The following is a 21,336-nucleotide window of genomic DNA, read 5'->3' as shown; positions in this document are numbered from 1 at the left end:
ACCAATGTCTCTTAGTGAATATTAGTGCAGAAATTTTAGGCAGAATATTAGCAAAAAAAGAGATAATATCACAAAGATTGGATTTGTACCCAGAATGCAAGGTTGGTTTAATATTAACTTTCACCTTAATTTACCATATTAAAAACAACAGAAAGCAAATAATTTTATAAATGGATGGAGAAAAAGTTTTCAACAAATGCAGCCCCCATTTCTGTTGAAAATATTAGAAAACATAAGAATAAATGCATTTTTCTTAGCATGGTAAACAGTATATATTTAAAACCAAGAACTAGCACTACTTGTAATGAGGATATCCTTGCATCATTTCTAGTAAGATCAGGGCTGAAACAAGGATGTCCATTGTTACCACATGTATTCTACATTCCTCGAAATACTAGATATAGCAATAAGACAAGAAAAAAGAAATCTAGGGAATAAGCATGTGTAAAGGGGACATAAAATTATTATTGTTTGTAGATGGTATATACTTTTATAGCCATTTAGTCAACTAAAATTAAGATAATTTCAGCAAAGTTGCAGAATGTAAAATAAATACATATAAATCATAAGTATTTCAATGTAATACCAATAAACTGTAGCAGGAAGTAATTATAGGATGTGTCAGATACTTGAGAGTCTATCTACCAAGATACACATAAGAACTACACACACATACACCCACACCCCTATAAAGCATTGTTCATGGAAATAAAGACAGACCTAAAGAATTGGAAAAATGTTAATTGCTTATGGGTAGACCAGCCAACATAATGGACATAACAGTATTACTAAAATTAATTTGCTTGTTTAGGGTCATACCAGTTGAACTATCAAAGGATTATTTGATAGGACTAGAAAAAAATAATGCAATTCATACATAGGCACAAGAGGTCAGGAATCTCCAGGGAAATAATGAAGACAAATGGAAAGTCCTTCCTTTCCTCCAGTGGCTCCTGATCCCTTTCAGAATAAAATACAAAATCCTCTTTTTGGTGTTCAAAGCTATTTATAACTTAGTGTGTCCTTCCTACCCCCTGCCCCACTCCACCTTTTCATCCTTATCTTTTATACGTTTCATGTCCTTCTCAATCCAGTGACACTAGCCTTCTTGCTGTTCCACAACTGAAACTCTCCATCCAGGATCTGATTATTCTCTTTGGCTCTTCTGTATGCCTGGCTTTCCCTGAAATTTCCTCTTCACCTCCTGGCTTCCATGGCTTCCTTCAAGTCCCAGCTAAAATCTCACCTTCTCTAGGAAGCCTTTTCTGATCCCTCATTTCTAGTGCCTTCTACCCTCCCGATTATTTCCTATTTATCCTATTATAGTTTGCTTCTTGTCTTGTCTATCACATTGTGAGCTCCTTAAGGGCAGGGACTATTTTCTGTCCTCCTTTTCCCAAGTGTTTAGCAAAGTGGTCGGCACATAGTTGGCACAATAATAATGCATGTTGACTGACTGATTTTCTTAAAGCATCAGTCTCTGTGTCACTCATTAAACTTTACTTGTTTCTTATTGATTCTAAGATGGGATAATATTTTCAAAATGCTTAGCCAAGCTCCTGATATAACACGTGGTGCTCACAAATGCTTTTTCCCTATCTTTATCTTATCATTATAATAATTTCTATATAAATTTCATTGTGAACATGATATAGTATGTAAATAATTTATAAAGAAGATGTGCGTGTGTGTGTGCGTGTGTGTGTGTGTGTGTGTGTGTGTGTGTTTGCGTAGTTAGTGTTTGTGCTCAATTTTTTTGATGCTGGTACAAGATAAGAAAAATTTAGAGACCACCGTCCTTTTCTCCTAACACAGCCAGATAGTTTTTTAATTACTCAGGAGTTGTTGAAAAGCCTAAACTTATCTAAGTTGAGCTCTCTGAGGTAACCGGGCAGTATTTTGAATCCTTTGGGGAATCTGTACCATCCATGCACCAGAGAGGAATTGAAATGGTTAATAGACTAGTTGCCCCAGGAGACTTCCTGCTGATGGGCATTTCAGATATTGCCTTTTCTTGCTGGATAATTAATGTAATTTCGTGCTGCATTCTAGGCTTAAAGAAGGCAGCATGCAAACTGATCTTGACTTCTTACACTGCAGACTTCTGCATAGGTCACACAAGGTCTGTGAATTGAAAATTACTCGAAAATAAGAATAAAAAGCTGTATGTTATATTCTAACATAATAGAATACATGTGTTTTGAGTCTTCATATTTGAAAAAAGATTTCTGATTCTTTTTCTGTTGCCTTGACTTGGATAAAAAGACAATAATCCCTTGCTCTCTCTCTCTCTTTTTTTTTTAAAGTAATGATGTAGAAGATTACTGATTGTAGTCATTGTCATAAACCATGTTCCCTGGCTAATCATGTTTATTTACAGGAGTGGTTGGGGGCTCTAATGAGATGAGCTTCTTGGGAATACCAGTCCTTCCACTCTGCTTTATGTTGTAATCCTATTTCCTATGTCATCTTCCCATGAGATACGTGAAGTGTCTACATACAGGTCAACAAAGGATAGTGGACTGACCTCCTCACTGAATTGTTCATAGCTGTTTAATAACATCCACTTGCCTGTGGAAAATATTTACCTTATAATTGTACTTCATTTTGTTGGTAATGTGAACTACAGTATAGCTTTATTTTGCCATGTAAATGCTATCCAAAATGACTTTATGAGCATAAAAACAAGAAAAGGGACCAAAGAAACAAACCCTGGAAAAAAGAATCAGCTCAATTCTCAGATGAAATGCAATCAGTGAGGTAGAGACAAAGAATCTGTTCAAGACTGGCAGTATAGAAATGATTACTGTGCTGGTACAGGTAAGATAGCATAGAAAAAGATAGTTGAGACTAGGTAAACAGATGTAGTGACGGAAACAAGAATGTGGAGCAAAGTATTGCTTTTTATGCTTTTTTATGTTTTCTTCCTATCATTTTCGTTTATCCACACCTGTATGATGATAGGACATGGATTAGAGGAGAAATTTTACAAATGAACATCCTGAGAGAGAGAGAGAGGGAGAGAGAGAGAGACAGAGAGAGAGGGAGAGAGAGAGAGAGAGAGAGAGAGAGAGAGAGAGAGAGAGAGAGAGAGACAGAGAGAGAGAGACAGAGAGACAGAGAGAGAGGGAGAGACAGAGAGAGAGAGAGAGAGACAGAGAGAGAGAGAGAGAGCGCGAGAGAGCACGCGCGTGTGTGTGTGTGTGTGAGAGAGAGAGAATTCAAGCTCTTCTCACATAAGATTTTGGTTTCTTAGAATAATTTAAGTTTGCTTTCATCTCCTTTCCCTGTCTCCCCGCAGATGATTTTTCTCACTCTCTTCCTTATTTTACTTGAAGTTCTGGGAAAGTCTAGCTTTCTCCAATTATATTTTACTTTTTCCTAAATGACACAAAGCTACCCTGGCCTTTCTTAGCATCTGTCATAGGTCCTGTAAAAACTTATGTTTTTTAATGATTGATAGGATGTCATTTGTCTCCATATGTCCTTATTAAGCAAATAATATGCTACAAATAGTGGAATCCTTTAGGGAAATATGTATGCATTTTTAGACAAATTAAGAAAACTGTTAAAAAATGAGAATTACCTTCTTATCCTATGTGCAATACTCAAACTACTGTATTATAAATGGCATTATATATATTATGTGTATTTTGAAACTTCTTAACTGAATAGAAATGTGAGAATTAAATATAAATGTTGTTTTAAAGCTTTTTCTCTAAATCAAAATTTTAACTTATATAAAAGCTGCTGAAGTTTTACTTAGCCTTTTGTCCTTTAACCTCTGGAAGTCATATCCACTTATTTGAACCTATTGATCTTTGTTAGCTGCTTAAGATCTGTTACCTAGGCTGATTCCTTGCCATTCCAGCCAGAACAAAAGAATTAAAAATTCTTACTGTTTATGCCCTCTTAATTGACATATCTTGACTTCTGTATAGTTTCCTGGGACATTGATCATTAGGCCAGAACTTATTACTTATATTACAATTTTTTGACTAGTCACTCAGTCAAGAAATATGTTTAAAGTGCTTACTATGTGCCATGCAAAGCACTGAGGAAACAGAGTGAAAACAACACCAACATTGTTCCTGTCTGAAAGGAGCTCACATTCTAATGAGGAAAGAACATCTCAATAATTAAGCACATACACAATCTATATAGTATAAGTGGAATGCAATTTTAGAGGGGGGGAAGAAGCATGGGAGGGAGGAACTTCTGCAGAATGTGAGATTTGAGCTGATGTTTGAGGGAAGCCAGTGAAACTAAGAGGTGGATTGGGGATGAAAAACAATCTAGGCATAGGAGATAGCCATTGTAAAGTAGGGAGTTCAGAGTGGCGTGTATGAGGAACCATAAGGAGACCAGTGCCATTGAATTGCACAGGATGGAGCATAGTGAAAGTATAAGAAGATTTCACAGGTAGGAAGGAACCCACTGTGAAGGCCTTAAATGCCATACAGAGGGCTCTATATTAGATCTGGTAGGTGAGAGGAGCCATTGGAATTTATTAACCAGAGGGAATGACATGGTTCAACATGAGCTTCAGGAAAATGCCTTTGGCATTTTGTGGCACATGACTTGTAGTGGGGAGAGATTTAAGGTTTGGAGACCAGTTAGAAGGCTATTAAAATTCTCTAGGAGAGAGGTAGTAAGTGCTTCTCTTAAGGTGGTAGCTGTGTGAATGTATAGAAGAGAACATAAGTGAGAGCTGTTGTGAAAGGAGAAACAAAAGATTTGATAATGGGTTGTATATCTGGGAATAGTGAGAGTAGGTAGTCCAGGATGAAATTGAGGTGGCAAGCTTGGGTGATTGGGAGGGTGGTGATGCCTCTGATAGTAATAGGGATTTGTAGAGAGGGACTGGGCTTTGAGGTAAACAAGATAAGTTATTGTGGAACATGTTTATTTAAAATGCCTGTGGTACATCCAGGTCAAGATGTATGAAAGACCATTGATAATGCATGAAGAGCTCAGGAGAGAGACTAAGACTAGGTGTGGGTATTTTCTCAACCCTCAACCTTCTTTTATACAGCCTGTGACACTGTCAGTGACCCCCTTTTCCTTGATACACTCTTCTTTAGGTTTTTAGGACATCATTCCCTCCTCATTCTCCTCTTACCTGTTTAACTGCCTCTTAGTCTTCTCCTGAAGAGCTCTATCCTAGGCCCTCTTCTTTTCTTCCTCTATACCATTTCACATGCTTGATTTCATCACCTTGCATGCATTCAAGGTGTCATCTCTGTGCTGATCATTTCTCAGATCTACTTATCTTGCCCTGAATTTTTTGCTAATCCCCAGATTTTCATCTTCAGTTGCCTTTTGGACTTCTTGAACTGGATGTTATGTAAAATTTGAAACTTGGCATGTCCAGAACTGATTTTGTTATCTTTTTCTCCAAACCCTTTTCTCTTCCCAACTGTCAAGGGTACCACAGATAAATACCAAAGTTTGCAACCTAGGTGTCATTCTCAACTTCTCTCTCTCTCTCTCTCTTTCTCTCTCTCCCTCTCCTTCTCCTTCTCCCTCCTCTCCCTCTCTCTCTCCCTCTCTGTCTCTTCTCATTCCATTGCTAAGACCTGTTGATTTTACCTTTTTAACATCTTTCACATACTCTTCTCTTCTGATGCTGCCACCATTCTAGCATAGGCCCTCATCAGGTCATGCTTGGACTATAGGTATGACCTACTGGTTAGATTCCCTGCCACAAGTTTCTCACCACTCCATTCCATCCTCTCCTTAGCTGTCACAGTGACCTTCCTAAAGTGAGGTCTGACACTCTTACCCTGACCCTCAATAAATTCCAGAAGCTCCTTATCACCTCTAGAATCAAACATAAAAAACTTCTGATAGTCATATAAAGCCTTTTATAGCCTGGCCTTTTCCTATTTTTCTAATATTACTTAACAAGTGTTTTTATTTTGATTACTTAGTTAAAATGTATGACTGACATTTTAAATATGTTCTCTTTTTGAGTCATATTTAGTCGAGTCTGTAACTGAGTTAATTAACCATATTGACAATATCTTCTGTGTTATTTTTTGAACTACAATAAATATTAAGTTGTTTTTTTTCCATATAGTAGGTCCTACATATTAGGTGCCATTAAGAAATGTTTTCTGATTCACTTGACAATAATAATTGCTATTTCTTTACACAGTCGTGTGCCTGTGAAGGAATTAAATGCTCATATGACTAAAGTAATTTTCAGACTATTATTCTGTTTTGCTGTCAGATTTTCTTTGCCCAAATATGACCATATAAATATGATTTTGATACTAATTTTATTTAAGTGATATGCTTTATTGGTTCCCATTCATGCCAAAATTGAATTTTTATTTTTCTTTGCTTTAACCATTTCATTGACCCTTATGAATTACTTTCTTTAGTCTATTAATACTTACATTTTCACACACCTAAGACATTTAAAAAAATAGCTAAGTGACATATCAGATGGAGCACTGAGAGTAGAGTCAAACTATCCTCAAACACTGGTTTTGTCACACTGGGCAAGTTACTTAAACTGCCTCAGTTTCCTCAATTCTAAAATGGGTATAATGATAGTGTCTATTTCACAGGATTGTTGTGAAACTTAAATGAGATGGTATTTGTAAAGTGCTTAGCACAATGCTACCTAGTAGTTACTTAATAAATGCTTGTTCCTTTCTTTTTCTCTTTCTCTAGACCACTTGTCTTTTCTATATTGAACTACCATTTTACTATTGGTGGTACTAGATTTGGGTACTTTACCCTGTGTGTATTTTAATACTGTAGTTTTGTTTTTTTTTCATTTCTTTTCTCACTTTTCATGATTGCCAGGAATAAATTTGCTCACATGCAGAGATTTAAGACTTTATGGTTGCTTTCCATCTTTTATGTTCCCCTATTATATTTTGGATTGGTTATTATGATTTTTATTTTTGAGTTTAATTTGTGTCTTTTGTTTTGACATCAGTCATTTCTGACTAGAGTGTCCTTTTCAGCCTCTGCTGTGCACTATACCCCATAAGTCTCATCTGGTAAAAAGGGGGAAGAAGTTAAGTAAAAACAACCAATATATCGATTACAACATATATATTGGATTAAAAAAGTCAGCTATTTTAATGAGCAAAAGTATTTTTCATGGAGCTATAATTTTTGGATATTAAGGACTATAACTTTATATATTCAGAAGTGAAATGGCCCCATTCTATTTGTGGATTTCATATATTTTTTAAAAAAGATTTATTACTTTTGTTATCTTTGTAATGTCAAGAAGCCATCACTCAGCATAACTTTTAAAAATGTTTATTTTAAAGGGGTGTCTCAAGAGTAGCCGACAAATATCACCACAGGAATTCATCCATGAACTGAAAATGGGAGTTGTGGACGAAAGACTTGTCACATGCTTAGAGTCCCTCCGGGTGTCTTTGACCAGTAACCCTGTCAGGTAATTCATCTACCATAAAACTATTATGGCAGGTAGAAGAATTTAACAGATGCAGTGAATTTATGATTTATTTTTCCCTGAATATACTTCCATCATACTATTTTCACTTTAGCAATTTAATAACTTCTGGCTGTTGAATCTGTGTTTGTGGTTCTTTTGAGTGTGGTGAACCATTGCATCTGTTTGCTTTATCTTTGGAGGGTATTTTATGGTTGTGATGACCTGCGGAGTTGATTTTGTGTGTGTGTGTCTGTGTGTGTGACACACTATTTATAATCCTACGAATATTTGAGTGAGAATGTATTGTTGGAAGAATTTAGAAGAGGAGGAAAAACATTTCTCCTTATATTCTTTTTTTCTTCTCCTCTTTAGTTTTATCTTTCTTTTATTTCCATGATTTTTATTTTGACTTCACCTTAGTTTCTCCTGTCATTGGTTAGTGATGTAAGTCATAGTCTGGCTTACATCTGTAGTTATCATCATCATCATCATCTAACAGGTAGCATTTACATAGTGCTCTGAGGTTTGCAAAATACTTAGATTTATTATCTCATGTAAGCTTTACAACCTGTTTGTGAGATAGTGCTATTATTATCATCTCTCTTTTATAGATGAGAAAACTGAGGCTCAGAGAAGTTAAATAGTTTTCCAGGGTCATAAAACAAGTGTTAGCAATAGAATACGAACCCAGGTCTTCCTGGTCCTAAGTCTAGTATTTTGTCCATTGCACCATTTAGGTCAGCTACCCCAAACATGTACCTGCAGTGAAGAAGAGTACTTCATTGATTCAGGAAAGAAACTGCCTAGTGGCAAGCATTATCACCAACCTTTCTCAAAACAAAGAAACAAATAAAAAAAAACCTCACTGATAAACTTCAGCTTTTATTGCAGTATTTTGGGCCAAGTATACTTATAGGTGACTTTCTTTTTTTCTGCCTTTTTCACCTTTCATTGGTCGCAATACCTATTGTCTTTTTTTGTGGGTAGAAAAACTGGGTCACACTATTAATTGAATACTTTCTATGTTGTAATGACTGTTTTAGACACTATGGGTATATACGAAGAAATAAGTTGTGAAAGACTATACTAGAAAAAAAAGTGAAGGGGATATTAAGAAAGTAGCTAAAACACTGAGAAAACTGTGTCAGCATAGAATTTTGGATAGAGTACCAGAGAATCCTGCCTCAGGCATTCACTATCTGTATCACCTAGGGCGAGTCATTAACTTTTCTGGGCTTATATCCTCATATGTAAAATGAGGGCTTTGGGCAAGATGACCCCGGCTCCCTTGAACCCTAAATCTATGATGCTGTGACCAGAAGAATGATCCAAATAGTACATTAACTAAAGAGAAAAAATAACGATGATGCTTCCTGTGGGCAAAATAGGAAACATTTTGAGTCATCCCTGGAGGAACAAGAGGGATGATGCTAATAAGTACTGTTGCTTATTCTTAGTTACAGGGATGCTGAGGTATTTAATTGTTATGATATAGTGGTTCATAGGGGGAAGACACTATAGAAAAGTGGTATAGTGCTCCAGTATGGCAGCTAAAACTGAGAAACAAGAAGCTGCACCTGTGGACCCCTGCCTTTTGGCAGGTCAAAAAAAAAATGATGTGGTAATTATGTGTAATTTAAGAAGTTTCTCTTCAGAGAGAAGTGCTGGCTTTTTTTCTTATGAGCATTTCCCCAAAGTTGTTTTCCAACCAGAGGTTAGAGACTAGAAAGGTGAGTTTTTCATATTTTCCCTTGGTGCTTTATTTCATAAGCTACGTATCAAAACACATGTTATAGCATATGTGTACATGAATATATGCATGCATGTGAACATATATTCATATACATACATATATTAATACATGTCTTTTGATATGTAGCTGTACTATATATACACATCTATACATATGTGTGTGCATGTGTGTTTATGTGTATATTTATGTATAAGTGTGTATAGTTATGTATATGTATGTGTATTTATATATATTTTTTCTTTCTGAGGTCCTAAACCTATGTACCACTTAATATTGCTGCTGTATTAGGCAAATGCTTTTTTTTTAAAATGCCTTTTTGGCTATTTTTGTGTTCTTTTCCAGAAGAGCTTTGAATAAATAATATATGAATGAAAAATGCACTGATTACATACTGTGTTTCACATCACTTGATATCTTTACTGTATTATAATTACCTTATTTTCTTTATATGAACCTTAAATACCAAAGTTGAACATTAAAGTTAAAGTTTAACTTTACATGGACCTTAAGTACTTTGATGTTGAACTTAATGTTACCAATTAAAATAAAGATACAGTGATTTCTCCTAAGAATAAAGTACTTATTTTTTTGTATGTGATAGATCAGAATACTTTAGCTCAATGTAGAGCTGACCTAAAAGGTTTTAGAGCTATAAATTGTTTCCATTTATTTGCTTAAAATCTTATGTTGTATGTTATCATTCCCTCATGAGGTTAATATGATTAAGGTTGAGTTTTATGGGAATATTTTCCAATCAACAGAAATTTCATTTTTAAAACAAATATTTTGATTTTAGAAGAACCAAAAGGAAACCAAGGGAAACAATAACCCTGTCAAGTTGCTCATATCACCTTCCAGAAAGATGATTTTATTAGAGAAGGGCTAGGGAAGCATTGTAATATACTATAGAACATTTTCAGTTTTGATTCATGTAGCATAATTTTACCATTGAAATTTGTCAGTAATTGTAAAGACAAGCTATTTCAATCTTGTTTTCTATCATTTCTCAAATAGTAGTCTGGTTATATTTATGAAAATTTTAAAATATTAATATAAACCTTGTCTAATAAGTGATTTTTGTAAGGGAAAATGCTATATTGCAGAATCTAATTCCGTGGTCATAGGTACTGGAATCTATTTGTTAAAGCTTTTTTTTTTTTTTGATGACTTCATTTAGAAAATTATGATTTGACCTCAGATAGTGAGTTTTTTGAATAGGAGGAATTCTCATAGGAATTTTATATTTTACAGCAACATGTAAAATAACATGTAAAAGCCCAATAAATAGAACATAATTTGAGAAATGCAAACATAAATAACTGAGGGAAATAGAGTCAAGAAAAACTACATAAAGAGAGCTGAGAGGTGGAAATGAGGGGGATGTGCATTCCTGCATGAGGACAGACTGTACAATTTAATAAATGTGGAAAGTGGAATGCTGAATTTGGAAGAAGGGAGTAATTCAGTGGGTAGGTTGAAATCAGGTTGTGGAAGGTTTTAAATGCAAGACTGAGGAATTTGTATAGCTGTATCCTTAATAAAATATAGTTCGCAGAGTAGAAGACGATACTTCATATATAATACAACTAGCTTTGACAGCAAATTACTATCACTTTCTGGTCCTGCAGTTCTGCTTCTCTGAATAACATCATTGTATTTTTATTGGCTGTTGGTTTTAGGGAATTGAGTTACTAGTGTGTACTTTGATACTATGATACACAGAAGTATCATGTTATTAACTTATTGAACTTTTGATTTACTAAAACCCTCAGATCTTTTTTCAGTCAAACTTCTGCCTGGCTCTGGGCCAGGAGCCTGGAACCCATTTAGAGTTGATAGAGATACCTTTTACTTTTTGCTTAACTACATTTGACCTCAGTATCTGCATTTGTTCTATCTTTCCTATAGTCTTTGTAACAAAATAGATGAAGGGCTAAAAACAGTAGAGTACATTTGCTTTTTTAAACATAAAAACTCTCTATAATTAAGAGTTGTTATAATTAATTTTCTGTCATTCATCCCTGTTGTGGACTTCCCTGTTCTTGGTACCAAATAGCTTTTTATCATCCTTAGTATTTCTTCTAGACCCTAATTCACTTGGATTCTTGCTATATTATCATCCTGCCTTGTCTGTATAGCCTTGGTTTGATCTTTTGTATATGTACCTTTTGAATCTTAGTTTATTGCAAGGTTCCCTGTGAAATCTCTTTAGTTTGTTTCTCCCTTTTTATTCTTGTTTAGGAGACAGCCATAATGTAGATTTTTCAGAGTTAGAGATTAGCAAACTAGATCATGGGGAAAGGAGACAAGGGATGGTAGGCAGGTAACAAGCACACCATTGAAATAACTGACCATAGGGTTCAGGATAAATAGAGAGGAAAGTAAAGTTAGTACACAGGTTTATGGATTGTGAGAATAAGGAAGGGGAGGAGGATATACAGCAGTGGTGTCAGGCTCAAATGGAAACAGGAACCCCTAAACTATGCATAAGGACCCTTGTGGGTGCAGATTGACTTAGAAAACTATATATTAACATTCATGTTTTAATTGTATTTTTATCTATTTCGTTAACTTTTCTCCAACATTTTTATCTAGTTTGGGCCTCACTGGGTAATGTTGTGAGCCACATGTGACTTACTTGCTACATGTTTTGCCACCTCTGGTGTAGAGGTTATAATGAGGAAAAAGAGCACATTTAGGAGGAGTACAGGAGTGGGAAAAGGTAGATTATTGTTAGGAGAATTGCAATATTTGATAGCCCAACAGAACACAGCAAAGAAGACATGTAAAGAGAAATTCCATTCAAAATAACTACAGAATATCTAAAATACTTAGGTATCTGCCTCCTAAGACTCACATAGGAACTACATGACTACAATTACAAAATATTCCTATGGAAATAAAAACAGAACCAAATAATTGGAGAAATATTAATTGCTTATTGGCGGACTAAGCTAATAGGATAAAAATGACAATATTACCTAAATTAATTCAGTGCCTTACCAACTACCAAAGGATTATTTTATAGAGCTAGAAAAAAATTCATTTGAAGGGGGAAAAAGATAAGAAGCTCAAAGGAAATAATGAACACAAGGGGGGAGTTAAGGGGACCTCAAAGCAGTAATCAAGAAAATGACCCCAATTACTATCACTATTTGACAAAAGCTGTTGGGAAATCTCAAAGAATGCAGTCTGGTAGGGGTTAGGTTTAGACCAGCATCTCACGCTCCAAATGATACAAGACTTAGGAGCAAGGAAGAAACCACATTTTGGATCTTGATAGGCAAGAGAGTTCCTAACTTAACTAGGGATGCATTAGATAAAATGGACAATTTTGATTATATTGTCAATCCTAAAAACAAATGATCAAAGAGTCACAGAGGTTTTGCAACCCTTGTTAACTCTAAAAATACCAAAGAGCTCACACATGTTATCACAACCACAGTTAGCTCTGAAAAATAAAATGAAAACAGACAAACAAAAAATAAAACCAAAGAAATAACAGTAGTCAAAAGGAGAAAGCTTTATTCCATTGGAGGAGGCAAAGTAGACACATGTGCCCCCTCTAGTGGGAAGGCCCACTTTAGTGTGAGCAAATCTCAATACATATACCAATGGCTACAGTAAGCTGTAGCCCTGACAATCAGGGATAACAGCAACAATGAGATAAGTTTAATTCATAACAGGACTTCATGACTGGAACATGGGTACTGCAGATGCTTGTCCAATCTCAGACCATCTGATGCTGCTGTGAAACAATTCTGGGATTTTGCTGTGGCTGAGTTCATCCAGAGGATTGTTGTTATGCCAGGCACGGGGCACAACTTGTTTGCTGGGCCTTGGCTCTGGAAAATAGGGTGTCTTCTAATAGTAAAAAGAGAGAGGTGATCTTGGCATGGGATCCTGACAGTATAATAATATATATTGTATAAAATTTAAAAATTGTTGCACAAACAAAATGAATGCTGCTAAGATTAGAAGGGACAAAGCTGTCGTCTTATATCTCTCCTTTTTTTTTTTTTTTGTGGCTAACCTCCTTGAGAAATGCCCACTAAATTAGGTACCTCAATTTCCTTTCTTCTCACTTTCTTTTCACTTCTCAGCTATCTAGTTTCCAACTTCATCATGCAACTGAAACTGCTCTCTTCTAAGTTACCAGTGATTTCTTATTGTCAGATATAGTGGTCTTTTCTTAGCATTCATCCTTCTTGATCCATCTGTAACCTTTAACCTATTTTCTTTGATATTTCCCTTTCTCTGGAATTTCATGACACCACTCTCTCCTTTTTCTCCTACCGATCTTCCAGTTCCTCAGTCTCCTTTGCTGGATCTTCTTTCAGCTTCTGCTTGCTGGCTATGGGTTAGAGCCCCTAAGGCTCTATCATAGACCCTCTTTTCTTCATCGTCTGTATTATTTTATGATTTCATTAGCTACCTTGGATTTGATTGTCATCTCTTTCTCAATAATTCTCAGATCTATTTTTCTAACTGTAATCTTTTTCTGACCTTTAGTCTTGCCTCTCAGATAGCTCAAACTTGATGCCTCATAAATTTCTTAAACTCACCATGTCCAAAACTGAACTATTTTCTTCCCTTCCCTGTGCCCACCCAAACTTCCCTCTTCCAAACTTCACTGTTCCCTTAGAGGGTACTATAATCTTTCCAGTCACCTAGGCTTGCAACCTGGGTGTCATCTTCAACTCCTTATTCTCTCTCACTCCCTATATCTATTCAGTGGCCATGTCCTGTCATTTCTGCCTTCATAAAATCTCTGGTATATGCTCCCTTCTTTCCTCTGACATTGCCACCACTATGGTATAGGCCTTCATCGCCTCATGTCTAAACTATTACAATAGCTTGCTGGTTGGTCTTTCTGCCTCAAGTCTCTCCCCACTCTAGTCCATCCTTCATTTGGCTTAATCTTCCTAAAGTACAGGTCTGACCATGTTAATCCCCTCCCAAATTTATTCAGTCTTCTTCATTGGCTCCCTGTTCCAGGATCAAATATAAAGTCCTCTGTTTGATCTTTAAAGACCTTTATAATCTGACCCCTTGTACCTTTGAAGCCTTCTCATACCTTTTCCCCAATTCTCAAAATTTTCACTGGCTGTCCTCTATGTTTGGAATTTTCTTCCTTCTCCTCTCCATATCTTGGCTTCCCTGGTTCCTTCAAATCTCAGTGAAAATTCCCTTTCTGCAAGAAGTCTTCCCTAGTCCTCCTTAATATTAGTTCCTTCCCTCTATGGCTATCCTCATTTTGTCCTTTATACTGTTTAGCAAGTTTTTGTGAAAAAGTCTCATTTCCAAGTGATTCAAATTTATAAGAATAAGAGCCAATACCCAACTGATAAATTGTTAAAGAACACAAATGGGAAGATTTGACAGGATGAAATCCAAGCTATCAATATGCATATGAAAATATGCTCCAAGTCACCAATAGCAAAATGCAGAATAAAGTAACTCTGAAGTTCTACTTCATACCCATCAGATGGGCAAAGATGACAAAAAGGAATAAATGTTCGAATGGCTGCTAGAAAATATGCACATTAATGTGCTGTGAAGTGGTCCAACCATTCTGGAAAGCAATTTGGATGCCCCCAAAGTCAGCCAAATGAATATATACTCTTACCTACAAAATACCTTCCTAGGCTTGTACGCCAAAGAAATTAAAGAAAAAAAATGGAAAAGAACTTGAAACTTGAAAGGGGTGCCCATCAGTTGGAGAATGGCTAAAACAAAGTATGCTATATTTTTACATTGTTTCTTTCTCTTTTTTCCTTTTCTAATTGGAGTAGTTGTTGGGAAGACAAAATAAATGCTTAATAATTCAAAAAAATTTAAATTATTGGATAACTGTAAAAGCAGTTTAGGTTCTAGACAGATGATGGAGGTTTAAACACTTATTGAAATCAAAACAGATGTATATATTATAATTTGCAACTTAAAATTACTTAACCTGATAATGCCTTTGGACTGATGGCTATAAATTGTACTTCTCAATTCTCTTTCCTTTGTTGTTTTGACCTAGATCTTTTTTTAATATTTTCGTAGGAAAGATGTAGAGCAGGAAGGCCCCATCTGAGAAAGCCAAGGTCTAGAGAGCTTACTTGACTTGCCTAAGGTTCTATAGCCAGAATGTAGCAGCATCTTGGAATCACATTTAACTCACTTCTTCTTCTACATCTATCACCTTATCAAGTGTACTATGCGTTTATTTTCAAGTTTCAGCCTTCACACATGCCTCTGCTAATTTTCCCTACAAGATTATGATCAGAGTATTTGCCAGTAAGCCCTCTCTTATGTTCACAATTCTGTTAATGTCTTTTGACCAAAAGAATCTCTCTTTTATGTATCTAATAGAGATGATTAATATTCTATCAATATTATTATCTGCTTAAATTAAGTTTTTATTTGGAAATAGAAATAACAATTTATGTGTCAGAACATCAGAAGCAAAATGATGCATTTAGATTATAGAAAAGAAATGCTAACCTAATTATAGTGATACAAAGTCTAATAGGTAGGACTATGAAATGAATTACAAGCTTGGGATACACTTTCAAAATGGAGCCATAAAAATGTAATTAAGATTGCTTCTGAAATTTATAACAGTAGTATAGATTTGTTATGTTTTTTAATCAGAATGTTGCTTAATCTCTCTTTTGAGGAGGGTGTCATCAAATATGTTTTCACTCAATGCAGGGCTCAACTTTTTGGAACTGATCATGGGTTTATATTCTTATTTCACATAGGGCATATTAAGCACTTGAGTCCCAGAAGAACTATTCTGTTTGAGTATTTAATCACCTTGCTAAGATAGTGCAGATGAAAGTTTGAAATAAGCTGTAATTATATTAAATGTTAGTGACAAGTAATTTTTGCAGATCAGTAGAAATTTGTTTTTGATATTATATGGTATTAAAGCTGACCTTTGAAGTTTAAGGTAACGAATTTCTTACTTTGCTACAAGATAAGAGTGTACTTTCATCCCCCAGGAAAGATGTTATTTTTATCTCTCTTGGCAAAATTGTTACTTTTTCATCAATATTTAACACATAGTATTCTTTTCTTTATAATACTGTCTTTGAGTGTATTAGAAATGTATGGCCACTATATTTACTTTTACTTGCTAAATTTTAATACTCTAGTCTGATGCCCTTGCTAATTCAGGACTGTATAAATTCTGGTCATCATTTTGCCTAGTGTTTTCAGCAAAATATTAAATGTATGTAGAAGTAGATAGTCACAGCATTTATTAAGCACTTACCATATGCCAGCGACCATTCTTTCAAATTCATGCATGTCCTTGGGCTGGGTTTAAATTTGAACTCTGTATGACTTCAGACAAGGCTCTTTGAACAACTTGGTTTATTCCAGTATAAGATGGAGTTGACCACAGTGATGTAAAAGAAACTATTGAAATACTTCAATATTTGACTCAGTGCAGTGACCAATCATGGCTTAAGAGGATTGCTGGTGAAGCATATTGGTAGAATATAAATTACCCTTGCAGACATGGCCATGATTTTTTTGCTTGATTAGAAGAAAAGATTCTACATGGGGAATATGTCCTGGCAATCATTGGGCAGTTACAGTGACATAAAAAGCTAGATCAATAAAACATTTGAAAAAAAGTCAACAAAACTCCTTACATAGAGAGTTGGTGAGTCAAGTGCTTCATGAAATTCAAAGTGCTACATAGTGTAAATTGTTATTATTGAGAATTTTTGCAGCCCCAGACTGCAGGATGTAATGCTCTTTTCAATCACCAGTCCTTTCAGTTCTCTTGGTCATTTTTTTTCTTGATTGGTTTTTCTTGGATGATTTTCATAAAACAAGAGTCTAACTTTGTAAGTCAATAAACTATAGTGACTCTCTCTCAAAGATCAATTGAAAATGCTCATGTTTGGCATTTAAAGCTCATTATAATCTGGCCCCATCCCGTCTTTCTAGTGTTATTGCATGTGACTGCCTTTCACTTATACTACAATCCAGTCAGCTAGGTATTCTTGCTGTTTCTTCCACATGACCCTCTATCTCCTAGCTCCATATTTTGGTACTGGCTGTCTCTCACATCTGGGATTCACGCCCTCTGCACCTTGGCATCTTTATCTCTTAGGAGCCCTCAGGTTCTTCAAATTTGTGGTCAGATATCACCATCTATTTTTGTACAGCCTCTCCTCATCTTTCCAGTTGCTGTCATTTTCTCCTCCAGGTTACCGTTATTATATATGTCTACTAACATGCACACACACACAGACACAGGCACACAAAGTTGTCTTCTTCTTATCCTATAACTTCTTGAAGGGCAAGGACTGTTTCCTTTTGTCTTTGTATCTCCGATACCACAGCACAGTGCTTACCCCGTAGCAAGCTACAGTAAGTGTTTAATGAGTACATGTATTGGCTGATTGCCCTGTGTACTAAGTGTGTCTTATCTAGATCTTGCCTAGAGTCACATGGCTAGTAAGTATCTGAGACTGGATTTGAACTCATGTCTTCTTGATTCTTGCTCAGTCACTGTGCCCTAAGTTGCCCTGAGAATATGAGGTAAAGAAAAAAGAGCGCTGAGAGTCAAGAAGGGGGACACAGTGAGGGAATTGAAGACACAGAATAGGGGAGACGGAGTGAAACAGATGTATATAGAGAAAGTATAGGTGATGATGGTATGCTTAGGGAAGGCAGGGGATGGAGCTAACCACACAAGCAGGGTGAAAGAGATACACACTAAAGAAGCGACACATAGGCAGAGAAGTAGACAAACATAATTGGGATAATGGGCAGAACCACAAGAGAGGGACAAAAGATTAAGCAGAAGGAGGGAAGAATAGGTTGTGGCCTGAATGTTAAAGTCCCAGTTATCAGTCAGGGCTATGGCTTTCAGTATTTCTGCCAGTTTTCTGTTTCCTTCAGGAATCCATTTATTCAAATGACAGATAATTCTTTAGTGTTTGCTGTTTTTGGAGCACTGAATATTATATTTAGAAAAATAACACACAGCTCCTTAAGGAATTTAGTATTTAATTAGGGAGATGAGGGACCTACATAGCTGATATTATATTGTCTGTAACGTTTGTAAAGCACTACATATAAATTATTTTGTTTGAAAAATTAATTACACAGACAGCATTTTATGGCCTGGAGTGGCCAAGAAGAGTTTTTTGAGGTAGATAAAAGATTGAGAGGCTCCATCTAAAATAGGGATAATCATGATAACCTACTTGGGGATAGGGGATTGGGCCAATAATACCATGGACTAAAATAGCTATGATGTTCTGCAATGAATACTTGAAATAAGAGATCCTCTTATGGAGAAAACATTTGCCCTGAAATCAAAGTTTTTCTTAATTCTATTGCCAGTTCTGTAGCTATGATTCTAAGTTGTGTAATATTTTTTTGTGTTTCCTTATCTCAGAAATACCAGTATTGGTCTGGAAGCCAGGGAACTTTTGTACTAGAGTTGGCAGTGTTTCCAAGCTGTGTAACATTTTGCAAGTTATTTAACCTCTCTGGGCCTCTCCTGCTTTTTTCAGTAAAAAGAATTGATTGAATTTGTTGGCCTATAAATTTTCTGCTAGGCCTAATACCTCTTCTTAAAAGAGGTGTGAAGGTGTATTGGGATAAATAGGTAATATATGAAAATGAATTTTTAAAGCAAGAAAGCATGTTACAAATTTGAGATATTATTTCTATATAAGATGACTATTTTTGCTTTCTGAAGCTAACAATACACTGGAGACTAATTTGTATGCTTTTGATTTAATTCTCTGTCTCTAGAAGCAATAACTCAACCTCATAAAGTTAACTGGTTTCAACAGGTAATCTTGGAACCTCTCTCTGCCTGATTGCTTCATTTATTTATTTATTTATTTGATCCTTCTACTTCCACCTCCATCCACTCCCCATCACAAATGCCTCCCCTCCCTGCCCCCCCACCTGCCTGCATTTCAGTGCAGAGACTATTATTAGAAATGGTAAATAACAATGTGTTCTGATTGTTTTCTTTGCACAATGAGCAGAATTGGATTTATAATTAGGTGATTTAAAGAGGTGATAGTTTGTGTTCAAGTAGAATTTGGTCTCTATTTCATACTTTTTTTTAAAGTAAATTTACTAATACAAATGTCAAGCTGATTGCTATTTCATCAGTATTCCTGAAAAAGACATACTTGCATACTCCTCATTCATTCTTGAATTCAGTTTATAGTTGAACTGCTTCATGCTTTGTACTGGTACTATGTGGACAAGGGCTAAGCAAATAGATGTGATTTTGTTTCCTGAAGAATGACTATTTGTCGATGAGTTGATAATTTTCTCTTTACTCTTTGTTTCTTTCACTGATGATGAGAAACTTTGTATTTCTACAGTAAGCTGTGGTTTTTAATAAACTACTGTCAGAACCTTGTTCCTACCTGTTCAGTATCACTTTTTATCCTGGATTTATTTCCAAAATAGAAAATGATATTTATCCTCATACAATAAACAAAATTTGTTGAAAATGGAAAGTGGGGGGGGGATGTGGGAAGAAGAGAAGAAATTTATTTTTATAGCAGTATTACTAAGAATTTGATGGTAAATGAATATTGATGATATAGCAAAATGTTCAAAGACAAAGGTTATAGGCATGTAATTTTCAGTGCTGATTGGTCAATAAGCAATAATTTGTCAATCTTTCTTTTGGTGTCCAGAAAATCTACAGTTTTCTTCAATTTAGAAATTCCTTAACTTGTGAGAAGGTGTCACCTTGAAGTGCCTGTTTATAAAAGTACAAAATACAGTGTAGCCTGTAGTAGTTCTGGTTTAAGATTTCATTGCTGCCGATGAGAAATTAATCACCTTTAAAGAAGTTAAAGGTTATTACTTGAAGTAATTTAGTATAATGACTCTCAACATTTTAACTTTTGGAAGGCTCATTTTTTGAATAATTTAATCAGTGAAAGGGGATCCTCTTGGTTTGATTTCATCCTTATATCTTCAAGTAGAATTTGTGTGCCCTTCAGGTGAATGCTTTTCTGTTCCAGTTTTATTATTTCTGACCTTGGGAGTCTGTTTTGTGTAGTGGTTAAATAGCAAGCCTCAGAGACAGGAAGACCTGGGTTCAGATCCTACCTTTGACTCATGCTGCAATGCCTATGTGTCACTAACCTCTCAGTGATCCAGACAACTCTGAGACTATATATCCCAGAGAAAGGGTGTCTCTATGCATTGATAAAGAGAATTTCCTCTTTTGGGAGTTCCTTATAACAGTGAAATCACAGGTCCAGCCCCTCTCCCAGTGTTTAACCCTGTGCTATATAATGGAGTGACCTTGGGAGATGCAAGATGGGCCAGCAAGGAGTACTGCATTTAGAAATCAAAGAGCCCACCCAGGTGAATGTCCTAGCACTGCCAATTTTTGCCTGTTTGATTTGGTACCTGCTTTGCGATTTATAGTCTTAGAGTATTGTGGCATGGGTTGGGGATGGGCATGAGAGTTTAAATGTCTTACCCAGAGGTCATGTAGCCCATATGTCAGAAGCAGAATGTGAAGCAAACCTTTCTGACTCAGCTCCTTGGCTCTCTACCATATAATGCTCCTCTCATCTTAATACTCCTGAATCCATCCATGAAGCCTAAAATGTCTCCTCCAGTTCAGCCTGGGTTGAACAGTCAGCAGTAAACCAACATGGCTGTTTTCTCAACCTCTATAAACATCTAACCACTCCTGTGGTAGCTGATTCTTCTTGGCATATTTAACCCAATAAGCTATGGCATCAATTTCACATGGAAAAAAGGGACTTCTAATATGTCTGCTCCAGTTGTGTGTTATAAAATAATGGGCTATTTAGAGTTATATTAGGTACAAGAATGTCAGCGCCATAAATAATATTAATATTTTAAATTATAAAATACTCTTTGAAATTATAGAATACTCTTTTATAATCAGTTGTTGATTATTCACTTCAATTGATTTAATATTACTATGTGCTAGGCATCTTCCCCTCTTTTAGGTCCCTCTGGGAACTGATCATTTAATGCCCTCAAAATGGCACCAACTCCACCACGCAGTGTATATACCTGATCTTTCCATCTTTCTTTTTTCAAGTTGCAGTTTTACTTCTTCATGAGTACATCTGGGATTATGATGTTAAAGTCCGAATATGGTGACTCCATT

The sequence above is a fragment of the Trichosurus vulpecula genome, chromosome 4 (assembly GCF_011100635.1).
Source record: "Trichosurus vulpecula isolate mTriVul1 chromosome 4, mTriVul1.pri, whole genome shotgun sequence".
Lineage (NCBI taxonomy): Eukaryota > Metazoa > Chordata > Mammalia > Diprotodontia > Phalangeridae > Trichosurus > Trichosurus vulpecula.
This window is presented reverse-complemented; position numbering follows the sequence as displayed.